At 41.0% G+C, this 15,608-nt stretch overlaps 1 protein-coding gene across 4 annotated transcripts in view; it reads right to left on the bottom strand.

The window, feature by feature from the left end:
• LOC103224854 (AGBL carboxypeptidase 4) overlaps window positions 1-15,608 on the bottom strand; it is a 1,478,618-nt gene that overhangs the window by 61,204 nt on the left and 1,401,806 nt on the right. The window lies entirely within an intron of this gene.

Here is a 15,608-nt window from a genome sequence, read left to right as displayed (position 1 = left end):
CCATTTGCAATGTGAGGCGAGGGTTTAAGACAGGTGAGGATCAATTCCTCCTCACTTTTAACATGGTTTTCCTTCAGGGTGTGAAAGCACTACTGTTAGCATCCCTTTTAAGAGGTCTTCAGAAAAAGGGACATTTAGGTTGGGTTAAGTCATGATATTACTTACTCAGAACAGCTAACACATTCATGACTAGACATTAGTGGAATTTATTTCTCTGATTAATGAGAAATACCTTTGAGGTAACACAACTGTATTTACTTTGGGCCTGTTTGCAGTTTTGCCCCAACTTGGCCGTTTCTAGCTGGGAAGCTTGGTGTAAATCATGTCCCCACTTTGAGCCTCAGCTTCCTTATCTGAAAAATGGGTATTTTAATTCAAACCTCAGAGCATTATAGTGGGAATCAAACACAGCAATAATAATTACTATATTGCTTGCTGATATCTTGTGATATAAATAAAAAATAATAATTGCTGTCTTTCACTGTATATGTAATACATGCCAGACACCATTCTTGGAACTTTACACATGAAGTCTTACTTAACTCTTTTAGTTAACCTTGTGTGATGATGCCACGTCTACTCCCCAATAGCATATAAATAAAGCATGAAGGAAAATGCCTTTGTAGTCTGTAAAGACGGCATTGACTAGTCTACCTCTGCTCTTTACTTACACATATTTAAGGCACTTTCTTGGTTGATATGGTATTATTTGTTAACCTTTCCTGAAGTTAGGAGGATTGTCTATAAAGAGCTCAGTGCCTGTAAGTAAAGGATGCTCAGTAACTACATGCTGAATGATTGAACAAACAATCCCAGAGAGATTGTTCCACATACTGTAATGGACTGGCTGAAAGAGGGGGTGTGGGGGGTGGGGTAATTTTTAGGCCATTAGATCTCCAATGGTCCTCAAATCCAACCTTCACTTCTTATATATCAGCCCAACATATATCCATTAACCCTTTCTGAGAATAACGGAAGACCTGCATGGGGAGGGGACTTGCCCAAGCTCACAGAATAACCGGGCTGACACTCAGGCCTCCTGCCCCCTCACACAATTAACTTATTGTCATCAATGGCCAACACTAGAAATAGTCAAGGCAAAAATCTGGCCACCTCTCCATCCCCTTTCTAGTACATAGTCCTGGGAAAGAAGAAAAGTGCACATTTAGAAGGATTCTCCCTCCTTGGGATGCTTTCAAACGAAGTTAAAACCAAATGAAAACTATGTTGCTTCTAGAATGTGGGCTCAATGACTGTCATTTCATTTGCCTCAGAGTTGGAGTGAAAAATTATGTCTGCCAAGCTCCCAGTTCTCTGGGTAGCATAAGCTGTCTTTTGGGAGATACAAGATGCACTGCTCTATGTGATATTAAACTCATCATTTTCAGCTTTGGAGGTGGAATACACAATGATTCAACAGGAGCCCTATAAAAGTCATCTTCACAATTTTATTTTCTTCAATTGTCTGTCTTTTCCTCTCAGCTTTTGATGAGCTGCACAGGAAAGGAGGAGGTAGAAAGATGATTTAAGAAATGTGGAAGGAAAAGCTACAGTTTGTGTCTCTCGATGTCAGAGCTAGGGAGGGCCTTGGAAACCAGTTTCTCTGACCTTTCTCAGACCTGCTCTGAGTGGGGAGGTTGCTTGCTTAAGGTTGGCCAGCAAGTTAGTGAAAAATCAAGAATTAGAACCTAGCTTTTCTTTTACTTTTTCATTTTTTAAAAATAATTAAATTTTAAAAACTTATTTGCATAGATTTATGGGGGTACAAGTGTAATTTTGTCACATTTTTCTGATAGCCATATAGGTGTGGCTTTCACCATCCCATCCTGACAACTGGCAGCTGATGTGACTTCACTTGAAAGAACCAGCACCTGAATTATCTTGATTGATCATATAATCTGAAAGTCAAACATTATAAAATAATTTATAGTAAAAATTCTCCCTTCTACCAGTCACCCAGTTTTGCTCCCCAGAGGCAGCTAATGCTATCAGGCTTGCATATATCTTTCCAGAGATAGTTTGTGCACATACAAGTAAATATTTCCTCCACACCCAAACCCCCCGCTCCAAACACATGAGTGATAGCACCATAAACACACCATTCAGATCTGCTGTTCTTCTCTGAATATATCTCGGAGGTGATTCTTTCTTAATAAATAGTTACCTCATTCTTTGTAACAGCCATATATAAACTAACTAGTTCCTTATTGATAAATATTTACGGTATTTCCAATCTTTTCTTGTTACAAAGAATGTCTGAGTGATGAAATTTGTATATACATTATTTCACACATATACAATTGCATGTAAAATAAATTCCTGGCCGGGCCCGGTGGCTCATGCCTGTAATCCCAGCACTTCAGGAGGCAAAGGCGGGAGGATCACAAAGTCAGGAGTTCAAGACAAGCCCGGCCAATATAGTGAAACCCCATCTCTACTAAAAATACAAAAAATTAGCCGGGCATGGTGGTGGGTACCTATGATCCCAGCTACTCAGGAGGCTGAGGCGGGAGACTCACTTGAACCCGGGAAGTGGAGGGTGCAGTGAGCCAAGATCGTACCATTGCACTCCAGCCCTGGCGACAGTGTGAGACTCCGTCTCAAAAAATAATAATAATAATAAAATAATAAAAATAATAATAAAATAATAAATTCCTAGAAGTGAAATTTCTGGATCCTATGTGCATTTGCAATTCTGATTAATATTGACAGACTGACCTTAGAAGGGCCAGAACACTCCTCCTAGCTTATTACCTTGACAATATAGGTGGAATCAAACTTTTTGATATTTGCCAATTTGATGGGTGAAAAGAAATATCTAAGATTAGTTTTAATCTAAATTTCTCTTAGTACTGTATAATTATCTTTTACTGTATAGTTAAGCATATTTTCATATGTTTAAAAATGATTTGTGACCGGGCACAGTGGCCCCCACCTATAATCCCAGCCCTTTGGGAGGCTGAGGTGGGTGGATCACCTGAGGTCAGGAGTTCAAGACCAGCCTGACCAATATGGTGAAACCCCGTCTCTACTAAAAATACAAAAAAAAAAAAAAAAAAAAAAAAAAAAATTAGCTGCACGTGCTGGTGGGTGCCTATAATCCTAGCTACTCAGGAGGCTGAGGCAGGAGAATTGCTTGAACCTGGGAGGCAGAGGTTGCAGTGAGCTGAGATCACACCATTGCACTCCAGCCTGGGCAACAAGAGTGAAACTCCATCTCAAAAAATAAATAAATAAATAATAAAATAAATAAACAAAAGTGATTTGCATTCTCTTTTCTAAGAACTCTGTTCATTGCCTTTGACCATTTAAAAAATCGGATTGTTGGGCTTTATTTCTTGCTGACTTAGAGAAGCTATGTATTATAGAAATTAACCTTTATGTGTAATATAAAGATACTTTTGTCATTTGTCTTTCTGTTTTACTTCTGTTCATGTATTTTTCATGTAATTTTTAAAATTACATGTACATTTTTAAATGCTGATTTTTGACACAGTTTATCAATCTTTTCTTTTGTGGTTTCCTAGCTGAATTATTTTACTGTTGCTTCCATTTTATTATTTTGTTGTTTAGTTTTCAGTGTTTTGTTTCAGTTTCAATTTATATGGCCGTGGAATGTGAGGTAAGGGTTAAATTTCACTGTTTCCATACCATTTATTGAATTGTGCGTCTCTTCCCCACTGACATTTCTATCCCCCTTGACATTTGGTTGGGATCAAATGGAATGTGGGCAATGATGATAACTTCCAGACCTGCCCATAAAACTCCTCATACACAATCACCCGCATTCTCTCTTGCCCTTCTGCATGGGGAGCTACATGTAAAAAATGATGATATCCTAGGAAGAAAGAAGCCTATATCCTCCATTCAACACTTAGAGGACAACAGCAAGGAGAGTCACCTGTACTGCATCAGACTGATGTGAGAGAGAAGTGAATCTTCACTGTATGAAGCCACTTAAATTTGGGGATTATTTATTATGGAAGCTAATATCATTCTTCTTGACTAGTACAAAATCTCAATTCAAAAAGCCTAATTTTATCCCTCAGGCTGAGTTAACAGCCTTCTCTGCGCTCTCATAATTCAAGGTATATATCTCTCTCACGGCACTTACCACATGACCTAATAACCCTTTATTTTCATCTCCCTCCAGAATGTGAGCTCTTTGAGGGCAGGGATCTTATATTGTTGATTTTTTTCAATCCACAGGGCCAGAATAAGGCCTTGTATATAGTAGGTCATCATTAAAGGTTTACAAAGGAATGAATAAGAAAATGAACTGATGGAAAGATAAGTGAATTAATGAATAAGCAAATGCATCTTAAGTTTTTCCAACAGTAAAACCAGGTACTTTTCTGTGGTTGTGCCAGACCAAGGGGTGTGTGTCACAAACGTAGGGCCCTTAATTACAATTTGGGAATGAGAATAGAAGGTGGGGGATGGGGAGAGCATCTCCTTTCCTTCCAAACTTAAGAACCTTAATTAAAACAGAATGATGAAGGGCTGTCCCCTTGCCAGCAGCCAGCAGCTCATCTTGCAATCAGGGGCCTAAAGAGTAAATTAAAATCAGTGCCAATAAAATTAAAACTACTTTGGGGCATATTTGCAACATAATTTAGTGTGGAGTTTGCTTCCACCTAGACACCAGGGAGGAAATGGGTTTTCTTTCTCTATTCTGAGCTTCTGTCCTGCTTCATCTCACTTGGCACAGGCCAAAACCTGAGCTTGGTGCTCTGATGTGGGGCTGGATCCTTCACATTTGGGCGGCACTTCAGAGTTTATCACAAATTCAGTTCAGTGGAGGAAGGATCGTCCAGGGCAACCCAATCCAGGAAGGACAGAGGAGTTTTATCTTAGGTTTGGAGGTGCCAAGGGGAAGAAACTGAAGCTTAGGCAGGAATAACCACAAGTTGAGCAGGGTGAGCTTTGTGATTATTTCTGTTTTACAGAGGAGGAAATGGAAGCTCAGAGAGTTCAAGTAACTTGCCCAGCATTACAAAGCAAGACACGGCAGAGCCGGGTCTGAAACCCAGGCCTCTGGCTGTAAACTCCCCATGTCCTGTACCCTGCTGTCCTCACAGGAGCTTGCAGCCTAGCAAAGCAATTACTTGATTACAGTAAGGCAAGCCCCATGCAGATTCCTTCAGCTCTGAGCTGAAGGATTGTGGGGATCTGTGACTGAGATTATTGAGCTTAGACTCTCAAAAAGGCATTGAGGTATGTGTGTGGGAGAAGCAAGAAGCGTTGGGAGGACTTCCAGACACATTCCTCCTTCGGATTTACCCTAGGAAGATGTTTTCCCCTGGGACTGAGACAAAAAGTCCCAAATCTATTCTTTTCATTTTTAACTAAAATGTCTCCCTGTCTGATTTTTAAGGAATGAAAGTTATTTCTGTGTTCTAAGGCAGGAAGGAAAAATTTTCAGAAAAATTGAGGACTCTTTCTTTAATATCAACCAAGCAAATCAAATAAACAAAATAATGCAAATGTTCTTTATCATTCATAGTGTATATTTCTTTATTTTAAAATAATTTTTTTGTAGAGACAGGGTTTGCTATATTGCCCAGTATAGTCTGGAACTCTTGGGCTCAAGCAATTCTCCTGCCTCAGGCTCCCAAAGTGCTGGGATTGTAGCTGTGCCCAGCCCATAGCATATACATATATATATTTCTGAAGTGGCACAGTGAAGGCTTTCTTCCTCAGATATGTCCTGAACGTGGCTGGGCAGAAATTCTTCCCATAAAAAAAGGGATATAATAAGCCAAGGGGACAAAGAAAGGAACAACCACATAAGAAATCCAGACAGCCAGCTCAAGGGACCAAGGGGATGGGCCATGGGTACTTCACCTCCTGCCTCTCTCCATCCTACACTCCAGCCTTCTAGAACCACTGTAACTTCCCAAGCACACCGGTGTTCTCATACTCTGGGCTTTTGTGTCTATTCTTTCGTCCTCTTCCTTCCTTTCACCTCCTGGTAACATCTTGTTCATCTTTTACTGCTTATCCCAAATGGGCCCTTGACAGAGAGGTCTTCCTGGGTGCTCTCAGGGATAGCAGCTCCTTTCTCTGGAATCCCACAAATTTAAAAAATATCCTTCTGTTAAGGTATTTATCATCTAGCTTATTCATTCATCCATTCATCTGGCAAATATCTACTGTGAACCTACTATATTCCTCATGCTATCATAGGACTTCGGGGTGAACAAGACAGATAAGATTCCTGCCTTTAAATAACTAACACCCAGGTGAGGTTTACAAACTATAAATAGCAGATAAGCAAGGTAATTGCAGATTGTGAAACACACTAGAAATGCACTAGGGTAAATAACATGATGGTGAATAACACAGTGGATGAGGGAAAAGTCTACTTTAGGTACTGTGATCAGGGAAGGCCTCTGACGTTTGAATTAAGCCTCAAAAGATGATAAGAACTAGCCATTCAGCCAGGTGTGGTGGCATGCACCTGTTAAGCAGGAATACTGTTCCTGGCAAAATTGTCCTTCAAAAAGGAAATGGACATAAAGACTTTCCTATACAAACAGAAGAGAACAGGGAGAGGGAGAGGGAGAGGGAAAGGAAAGGGGAGAGGAGAGGAGGAGAGAGGAGAGAGAAAAGAAAAGGAAGGAAGAAAGGAAGGAAGGAAGAAGAGAAAGAAAGAGAGAGAAAGAGAGAGAAAGAGAAAGGAGAAAAAGGAAGGAAGGAAGAGAGAGAGAGAAAGAAGAGAAAGAGAAAGAAAGAGAAAGAGAAAAAGGAAGGAAGGAAAGAGAGAGAGAGAAAGAAGAAAGAAAGAAAGAGAGAAAGGAAGGAAGGAAGGAAGGAAGGAAGGAAGGAAGGAAGGAAGGAAGGAAGGGAGGGAAAGAAAGGGAGAAAAACCAGACATTCAAAGAAGTCAGAAAGAATCCTGGGCAAAACAAAGGCCCTAAAGCAACAATGAGTGTATTGTTTTCAAAAACCAAAGGGAAGGCCAATAGCCAGATTGTGACAAACACTGGAGCTAAGCCTGGACAGGTTTGCAGGGTCCAGATCACACAGGGTCTTGAAAGCCAGGGTCAGAATTTGGAGTTTATCCTATGTACAGTAGAAAGACATTTTAACAGGGGAATACTGAAAAACGTACCTTGCCTATCATGTAGATAATGGATTTTAGGGGGGCATGAAAGAGGCAGTTGAGATAGTTCCCCTAAGCGATCATAGTACAGTCATGAAGCACTTAATGGTGGGGATAAGTTCTGAGAAATGCATCACTAGGTGATTTCATCATTGTGTGGCCATCATAGAGTGTACTTACACTAACCTAGATGCTATAGCCTACTACACACGTAGGGTATATTGTTATAGCCTATGGCTCTTAGGTTACAAACCTGTATAGCATATGACTGTTTTAAAATAAATTTAATGAGGCCAGGTGTGGTAGCTCATACGTGTAAGCCCAGCACTTTAGGAGGCCAAGGCAGGCGGATCAATTGGGGTCAGGAGTTCAAGACCAGCCTGACCAACATGGGGAAATCCCGTCTCTATGGAAAACACAAAAATTAGCTGGGCATAATGGTGCACACCTGTCGTCTTAGCTACTCGGGAGGTTGAGGCAGGAGAATCACCTGAACCTGGGAGGTGGAGGTTGCAGTGCATTGGCAGGATCTCGGCTCACTGGGATTACAGGTGTGAGCCACCACGCCTGGCCTCATTAAATTTATTTTAAAACATTTTAGTTCTTCAATAATAAATCAACCTTAGCTTACTGGGACTTTTTTACTTGTAAACTGAATTTTTTAAACTTTTTGACTCTTTTGTAATAACACTTAGCTTAAAACACAAACACATTATACAGCTGCACAAAAATATGTTCTTCCTTTGTTACTCTATAAGCTTTTTTTTCCTAGTTATAAATTATGGGTTTTTTTGTTTTGTTTTGTTTTGTTTACTTTTTAAACATTTTTTGTTAAAAACTAAGGCACAAACACAAACATGAGCCAAGACCTACATAGGATCAAGATCATCAACATAGCTGTCTTCCACCTCCACATCTTATCACACTGGAAGGTCTTCAGGGACAATAACATGTATGAAGCTGTCATCTCCTATGATAACAATGCCTTCTTGTGGAACACTTCCTGAAGGACCTGCCTGAGACTTTTTAGAGTTCACTTTTTTTATATAAGTAGAAGTACACTCTAAAATAATAATAAAAAGTATTATTACATAAACCAGTAACATAGTTACATATTATTATTAAGTGTTATGTATTACACATAATTGCATTTCCATGTTTTTACATGACTGGCAGCACAGCAGGTTGGTTTGCCCCAGCATCACCACAAACATGTGAATGAGTAATGCATTGCCCTATGCCTTACAACAGCTGCGATGTCACCAGGTGACAGGAATTTTTGAAGTTCATTGTAATCTTATGGGACCACCATTGTACATGTGGTCTGATGCTGAAATGTCATTATGCAGTGCTTAACTACAGCTTAAATAAGAGAGGTGGTGGTAGAGGTGAGAAGGCATGTTTAACAAATATTGTGGCCATACCTCCATAGAACCTGCACATAGATTACATGTGGGAAGAATCAAAGGTTTATGACTTGAACACTAAGTAGATGGTGGTTTCATGTACAGAGATTGAGAAGACTGGTGTGGAGCCCAGCTGGGATATTGGTTAGGAAATTGAGAGTTCTCATAGGCTCTTCACAGTTTGAAATGACCACTGAATACAAGACAGGAAGTGTCAAGTAGGCAGTTAAATTCATGAAAGAAGAACCCTCAGGGAGAAGACTGGACTGAAGGTATAAATGTGGGAATCATTATCATTGAGGTGGGTGTAACATCTCTGGGAGAAAGCGTGGACCAAGAGGAGGTCCTGGGACTGAGCCTGGAGCCCTCTGAAGTTGAAAGTTAGCTAAAAGAGAAGGAAAGGAGACTGTGGAGTGGTCATAGAAGAAAGAAGGTGAAAAAATACAAAGAAAGTGTGGTTTCATGAAAACCATGAACAACAACAGAAACAAAAAATAAGGAGGGCGTGGCCTGTGAATCCTTTGAAGTCTAGGACTGCATCTGGTGCAATTCCATATCCACAAGGTATATCATAGGGCCTGACACACAGTAAGTACTCAGGCAACAATTGCTGAGTAACTGAATGAATAAATAAATGAATGGGCCTGCTATCTTAGACTCAGAGAAAGGGGTAGTAAGGGGTGTGGGAAGTTCCCAGGGCCTAGATTCTATCTGAAAGAGCTGTGGGGGAGGATAATAATAACAACATAGCCCTCACTTTATGCCAGGGGCAGGCACTCATTAATCCTCCCACAACCTTATCAGATAGAAACATCATTTACAAATAAGAACGCTCAGGAATAGAGTGGTTGTGTGGGAACCCGAGATCACACAGTGGTAACTGGCAGAGCCCAAGCAGTCTGGCTCTGCAATCCATGCACTTAAACATGACACCATCAAAAGCTGTTGACATTTATGCAGTACTTCTTAAGTATGGTCCTGTAATTATAACAATCCTATAAGGGCAATCACATCATATAAGGAAACCAAGGCAAAGAGCTTGCAAATGGTAGATCTTAGATTCGACCCCAAGTGTTTCTGACCTGGGGCTAAGCTCGAAACTATTCAGAATAGCCCAGCCCTGTATTTGTGGCCTCCTTGACCTCAGCAGAATAAATTTCAGGATTATTCTGAGACTAATGATTAGGGGTGGAGAAAATGCATCAGAAGCAGCAAGATGAGAAATAAAAACATATTTTTTTTCTACTTCTAATTAGCCTCTTACAATCTGACTCTACTTGCACATAAATGGAGGCATTTCTGCATCTCCCAGGGATCCAGGAAAAGACAGGTCTGGCCTGGCAGGAAGGAGCCTTCCTTCGCTTCCATCCCCTTTCTCCACCTCTATGCCTGGAGACAAAGAGAGAGATGAGAGGCTCAGCACAGGAGGTTTGGGTTTATAACAGACCTTCCCAGGGCAAAGGATGAACTCCTGACCTCTGCCTCCTGCTCCCTTCAGTGACTGGTGATAGCCATAATGACTGTGATAACGATAATGGTGATAAAAGGGTACTCATGAGAGTAGTGTGGTTTGGGGGTCTGGTAGACTGGGCTTCAAGTGTTAGTTTCACCATGGGTGAGCTTTAAGACCTGTAGAATTCACTTTCCCTTCCTGAGTTTCAATTTAATCACCTGAAATTTGAAGATAACAATCACAAATTCATACACTGTCATAGAGTTAAATAAAGTAACTGGCTTTATGCCTACCAAAATATCTGACAGCTTATACACTGTCAATATATTCTTTTGAATCACACAATGACACTATGTGCAGGTGCTGTACTTGGCACTGGTGATATGGACCTCCTGGAGCTCAAAACCTTGTGAAGAAGAAGGACATTTTACAAGTAACTGTCTGTGCAATGAGGAATGTGAAGAAGTGTGAGTGCTATGGTAGCACAGAGTGAAGAGGAGCTTGGGGACCCAGCTCACAAATATGTACATTTCTTCCTTGTTCAATATGAAATCTATTGACAATAACCACCATCTTGCACATTTATATAGTTATAAACCATTCTCGCACCAATCAGTTCATCTGATTCTCTCAACACTCCATGAGGGTCAATAGGATTATGATCTTAGTTTCTCAGAAGAAGCTCAGAGCCTGGCTTGTCAAGATCTCACAACAAATTACCAGTTGAGATGGGATTCGAACTCACATCTCACCACTCCAAAGCCTCTGCTTGATCCTCAACTAGGGGAGTCATCCTGTGTGCTCAGTTCTGTATCGAGAGTACACACAGATACAAGTAGAAAAGCCAGGCTTTCCCTCAGAAAGCCCCAATCTGAGCAGGAAAACAAGACTAATCAGGGAGCTCTCAACTAAGAAGAGGACTGAGAATTTTTAAGGCTGTGAGAACTGAGGAGCATTTTAATTTGATAATTAAAAGTTAATGTTGCTTCATTATAAATCAAAGGCTGATAAAACTAGGGCACCCTCAGGCACACATTAGGAACTCAGTAAATAGCTGTGGCCTGAATGCTTGGGGACACCTATCTCAGGAGGTTGTTAGCTGGCTCAGAGAGGTAATGATACATGTCTAACCACTGAGCTGCAGGGACAGGAGTCCTTGGTCTATGTCAGGTTCCTTCTTCCTAGGAAACTCATCTTGGTTCTCTACTAAGCTGCTACGTGACCCTGGAGAATTCCTTCTCCCTCTCTGGACTTCAATTTCCCTACTTAGAGGATGGATTCAGTGACTTTTCAGGGCTTTTTCCACCATTATGTCCTAAGAGTCTCATATCCTTCCAATATCTCCTCTTCCTGCTTTGCACTATTGCTATTGTTATTTTATCTTTCATTTGGCCTCTAACTGAGGACAGATGTTGCCAGTCTTTCTACCTTATCTCCTTCAAGACACAAGTGCAAGGTCCTTTTCCTTGGCATGGCCCTGTGGGGAGAGCCTGCTGCGAGACAGCAGTTCAATCACTTCCCCACGCTAATGCAGTCTTTCCACTTGGCAGAGTGCACATCACTACTTTTCAAAGAAGTGTCTGAGGGTGCCAACATTCATGCTGAAATTTTGCACTTTATCCTAGGGAAAAATAAAATGGTTCCTGTCTGCTTTATTTGGTGTAGGCAGCTGGAAGAGCGGAAACAGGAAGAAGAAAGGTACAGGACGGCACTTGGCATCTGTCCCTTCATTCTTTCTTCCTCTCTCTTCTCTAACTCTCTCATCTTGCCCCTTTTCTTTCCTCTCTCTTCATTCCTTTTCTTCTTCTGTTCCCCCTTTCCCACCTCTCTCTTTCTTCACTGTATAGTAGGGAAGACAGACAAGGGAACAGTTTAAGTGTGCATATGCCTTTCAGGTGCTGTAAGAGACATAAGTGAAGACTGGGTGAAAGTATGGCTGAAGGAACCATTCAGTTAGTGGGTGGTCAGGAAAGACTTTACAGAGGAGGTGACTATTAAGCAAGGTCTTGACAGATGAGAAGGTGTTCACCAAGGGAATGATAAGGAAAGGACCCTCCAGTGGAGAGACAGTGTGGGCAGAGGGAGCCTGTGGGCAAAAGCCCGAAGCCTAAAACCACTAGCCCATTGAGGGAACAATAAAGTGTTTAGGGCCCAGCACAATGAGGAAGTCGAGGCGGGTGGATCATGAGGTCAGGAGATCGAGACAATCCTGGACAACATGGTGAAACCCCGGTTGTACTAAAAATACAAAAATTAACTGAGCGTGGTGGTGCGTGCCTGTAATCCCAGCTACTCAGGAGGCTAAGGCAGGAGAATTGCTTGAACCAGGGAGTCAGAGAATGAAGTGAGCCGAGATTGCACCACAGCACTCCAGCCTGGCAACAGAGCAAGACTCCATCTTAAAATAAAATAAAATAAAATAAAACAAAATAAAACAAGGTGTTTAGCACAATTGAAGGGCAGGGGAGGGGACAGGGACAGGGGTAAGGAAAGGGACTAGAGAGGCTTCCAAAGACCCATACATGGAAGACCTTGTAAACCACTAATGAGTCATGACTTTTCCTTATAAAACAGAAAATAGAAAGCCACAGAAGTGTTTCATGAAATTATAACAGGATTACATTTACATTTTAGCAAGATTGTTCTGGAGGCTGTGATGAGAATTAGTGGTCATAAGACTCAAAGGCAGGTAGATTAGTTAGAACATTTTTGTTATAATCCAAGTGAGAACTAATTTAAAAATGATAAGGTCCTGAATTAAAGCAAGGGCTAGGGCTGAGTGCGGTGGCTCATGCCTGTAATCCCAGCACTTTGGGAGACCGAGGTGGGTGGATCACCTGAGGTCAGGAGTTCGAGATCAGCCTGGCCAACATGGCAAAACCCTGTCTCTACCAATAAAACAAAAACAAAAACGAAAAACAAAATAACACACAAAAATTAGCTGGGAGTGGTGGCACGCGCCTGTAATCTCAGCTACTTGAGAGGCTGAGGCACGAGAATCACTTGAACCCAGGAGGCGGAGGTTGCAGTGAGCCGAGTTGGCACCACTGCACTATATACCCTGGGCTACAGACCGAGACTTCGTCTTAAAACAAAACAAAACAAAACATAAAGCAAGGGCTAGAAGGATGTGAAGAAGCATCCAAACCTGAGACCCACTACAAAGCAAGATTGACAGTTCGCAATATGGGACCTCAGTTTGGACTGATTCCCAGGTTTCTGGATTGAGGGGGGCCATCCACTGAGTTTGGAGATATCACTGTCTTATAAGTTTGAGTTCTGTGTTTGCCTCCTTGGTACTTGTCCCCAGTTAGAGTGAGATGCCATCAGATGTGCTATGGTCTTAGGTTATGACATTTTGATCCAAACAAGTTGATTTTTTCTAAATATGGCTATTTGAATGAAAGGAACATTTTCCCCATGTAATCATGTGTTTTCTGTATAAATAGAGCTCTTTATTAATATAAATTAAACATAAGTGGCTACAGAGGAGGTCTACCAAAAAAGAAAAAGTTAAGTATAAGCATTGCACACTTTTGTTAGGATACAGAATCAAAGTTTTTTTTTTTTTTTAAATGAAACACTTAAATACACATAATCAAATACTTGGGCCCTCTATTACTATGTAAATGGGATGCTGGTGGGCTTTTCTCTAGCTATTGCTCTGCTATAGGCATTCACTCCCTCCAAAGAGAAGATTTTTGATTTTTATAAACTGCTTCACTCAGCCAGAAAGCAGCAAGGAGTGAGGGAGTGGTTGTGAGTTAAGCAAGGGTTGGACAAGAAGTTGTGGATAACAAACAAGCTTCATATCTTGGATTGAAGGGAAGTCCTACAACAATGCAAGCTCCTTCATCCATATCTACATAAAAACCTTCATCAAAATCAGACAGAATGAATTTGTGTCTTCTCTGGCTCTTTGAATTGTTTAGAGTTCTCTCCTAGCCCCTTTCCTTTGACACATGAAATACTATCAACAACCTACGCAACTTGTTTATAGTCATTATCTCATTTTTAACATACCTGTTTTACAGATAAATGCACTGCTTAAGGTTACACAGCTAGTAAGTGGCCAAGCCAAGAATAAAATCTAGATCTATCCATAGTACAAGTTCTTCCCACTCTATCATTCTGTCTTGATTCCTTTATCTTTGGGTTTGTCATGGGGAGCCAAGAGGATGAATTATTGGTAGGCATGGAATATATTTTCCACTTGTGAATATCAGGTCCTCAGTAATCTGCCTTCGTCCCCAACCTCATTTCCTATTCTCTGCTGATGGGCACTCTATGCTTTCTCCATGCCAAATTGAGAGCTTCCAGACTGTGTGATGCTCCTCTGTGCCTTCCAAGGCTTTGCTCATGCTGTTCCCTCAGGCAGGAACACCTTGCCCTGCCCAACCTTCCTCCAGGACCCAATATAAGCATCCCTTCCTGTAAAGGCTTCCCTAACCCATGTCCTCCTTCACATCTATTGTCACTCAACCCTTCTTTTTTATTGTACCTATTTCACTGTTTCATTATTATTGCTTTGTGTGTCTATTTCTCCCACTGGACCAAGCACTCCTCAGGACCTGAAATCACATTGTCTTTATTTTAATAGGTCCAACATCTAGTGCAGTGTCTGGCACATAGTAGGTGCTAAGAAAATCCTTACTGAATGAATAGATGGATGAACTAATGATGGAGAAGATAATATCTTTGAGCAGAGGCTATCTCCATCCTTTATCTTCTCTGAGAAATGCTATTGTGGAACAGGGAAAGAGAAAGGCAGACCTCAAAGTGATACAACGGCTAAAAAATTCTTCCCTGTTCTCTGGGTTCTTTCTCTCTTTTTCTTCTTCTTGCTATTGGAACGAAAATAAAGAGTACATCATAAGCAAAGCTGTATTTTCTGTTTATTGCCACCAGGTTAATAACAGTAATGGTGTGAGAAGAAAATGAGGTGTTATGTAAAACCCCGCATTGCAGATTTTGCTGCTGATGTAAAGAACTCAATAAAGTGTAACACTTTAATCATGGAGATAAAAATCACACAGCAACTTCCCACAGGCTTGCAGAGCCTTAAGACAAAATAGTTGTGAGGAAATGAGAGATGAGAGAAGAATATTATCAGGCATCAGAAAAGTTGTGCTTGGGCTTTTTTTTTCCTTCTCTAAAAAATGGAATAAGCTTTTTATATCTACTTCCAAGACACCTTGCATGAATTTCTGTATTCTCTGGAGGACATGCTCAAACTTCTGGAGGAGGATTTGCTCATTCTTTGTAAAAATGGATTTGTTTACAGAGAACTGAAATTCCTGTCTTTTAGTTGACTTCATGGCATTTTAGGAAAACAGAGGCAGTGTCTGAAAATGAAAGAAGGATTTAGATGCAGGTAAAGAGGTTGGTGATAATAAAGTCTGTTTCTATGATGGTCTGGAATGCAGGAAAAACATCATAGTAGAAGATGGGAGCTCTTGTGCCAACTCTGACAACTTTGGAGAAATCACCTTCCTGCCTCTGTGCCTTAGTTTCATCATTCTTCAAATAAAGATCTCCAAAGGGATGCACTAGATGCTCTCCAAAGGGATTCCAGATCTGACACTCCATTGTCTGTGAGGCTGCCAGCAAGAAGGCCAGTTGGTGGTTTAGCTCTTGGCAT

The sequence above is a fragment of the Chlorocebus sabaeus genome, chromosome 20 (genome assembly GCF_047675955.1).
Source record: "Chlorocebus sabaeus isolate Y175 chromosome 20, mChlSab1.0.hap1, whole genome shotgun sequence".
In the NCBI taxonomy this organism is placed as follows: domain Eukaryota; kingdom Metazoa; phylum Chordata; class Mammalia; order Primates; family Cercopithecidae; genus Chlorocebus; species Chlorocebus sabaeus.
This window is presented reverse-complemented; position numbering and strand designations above follow the sequence as displayed.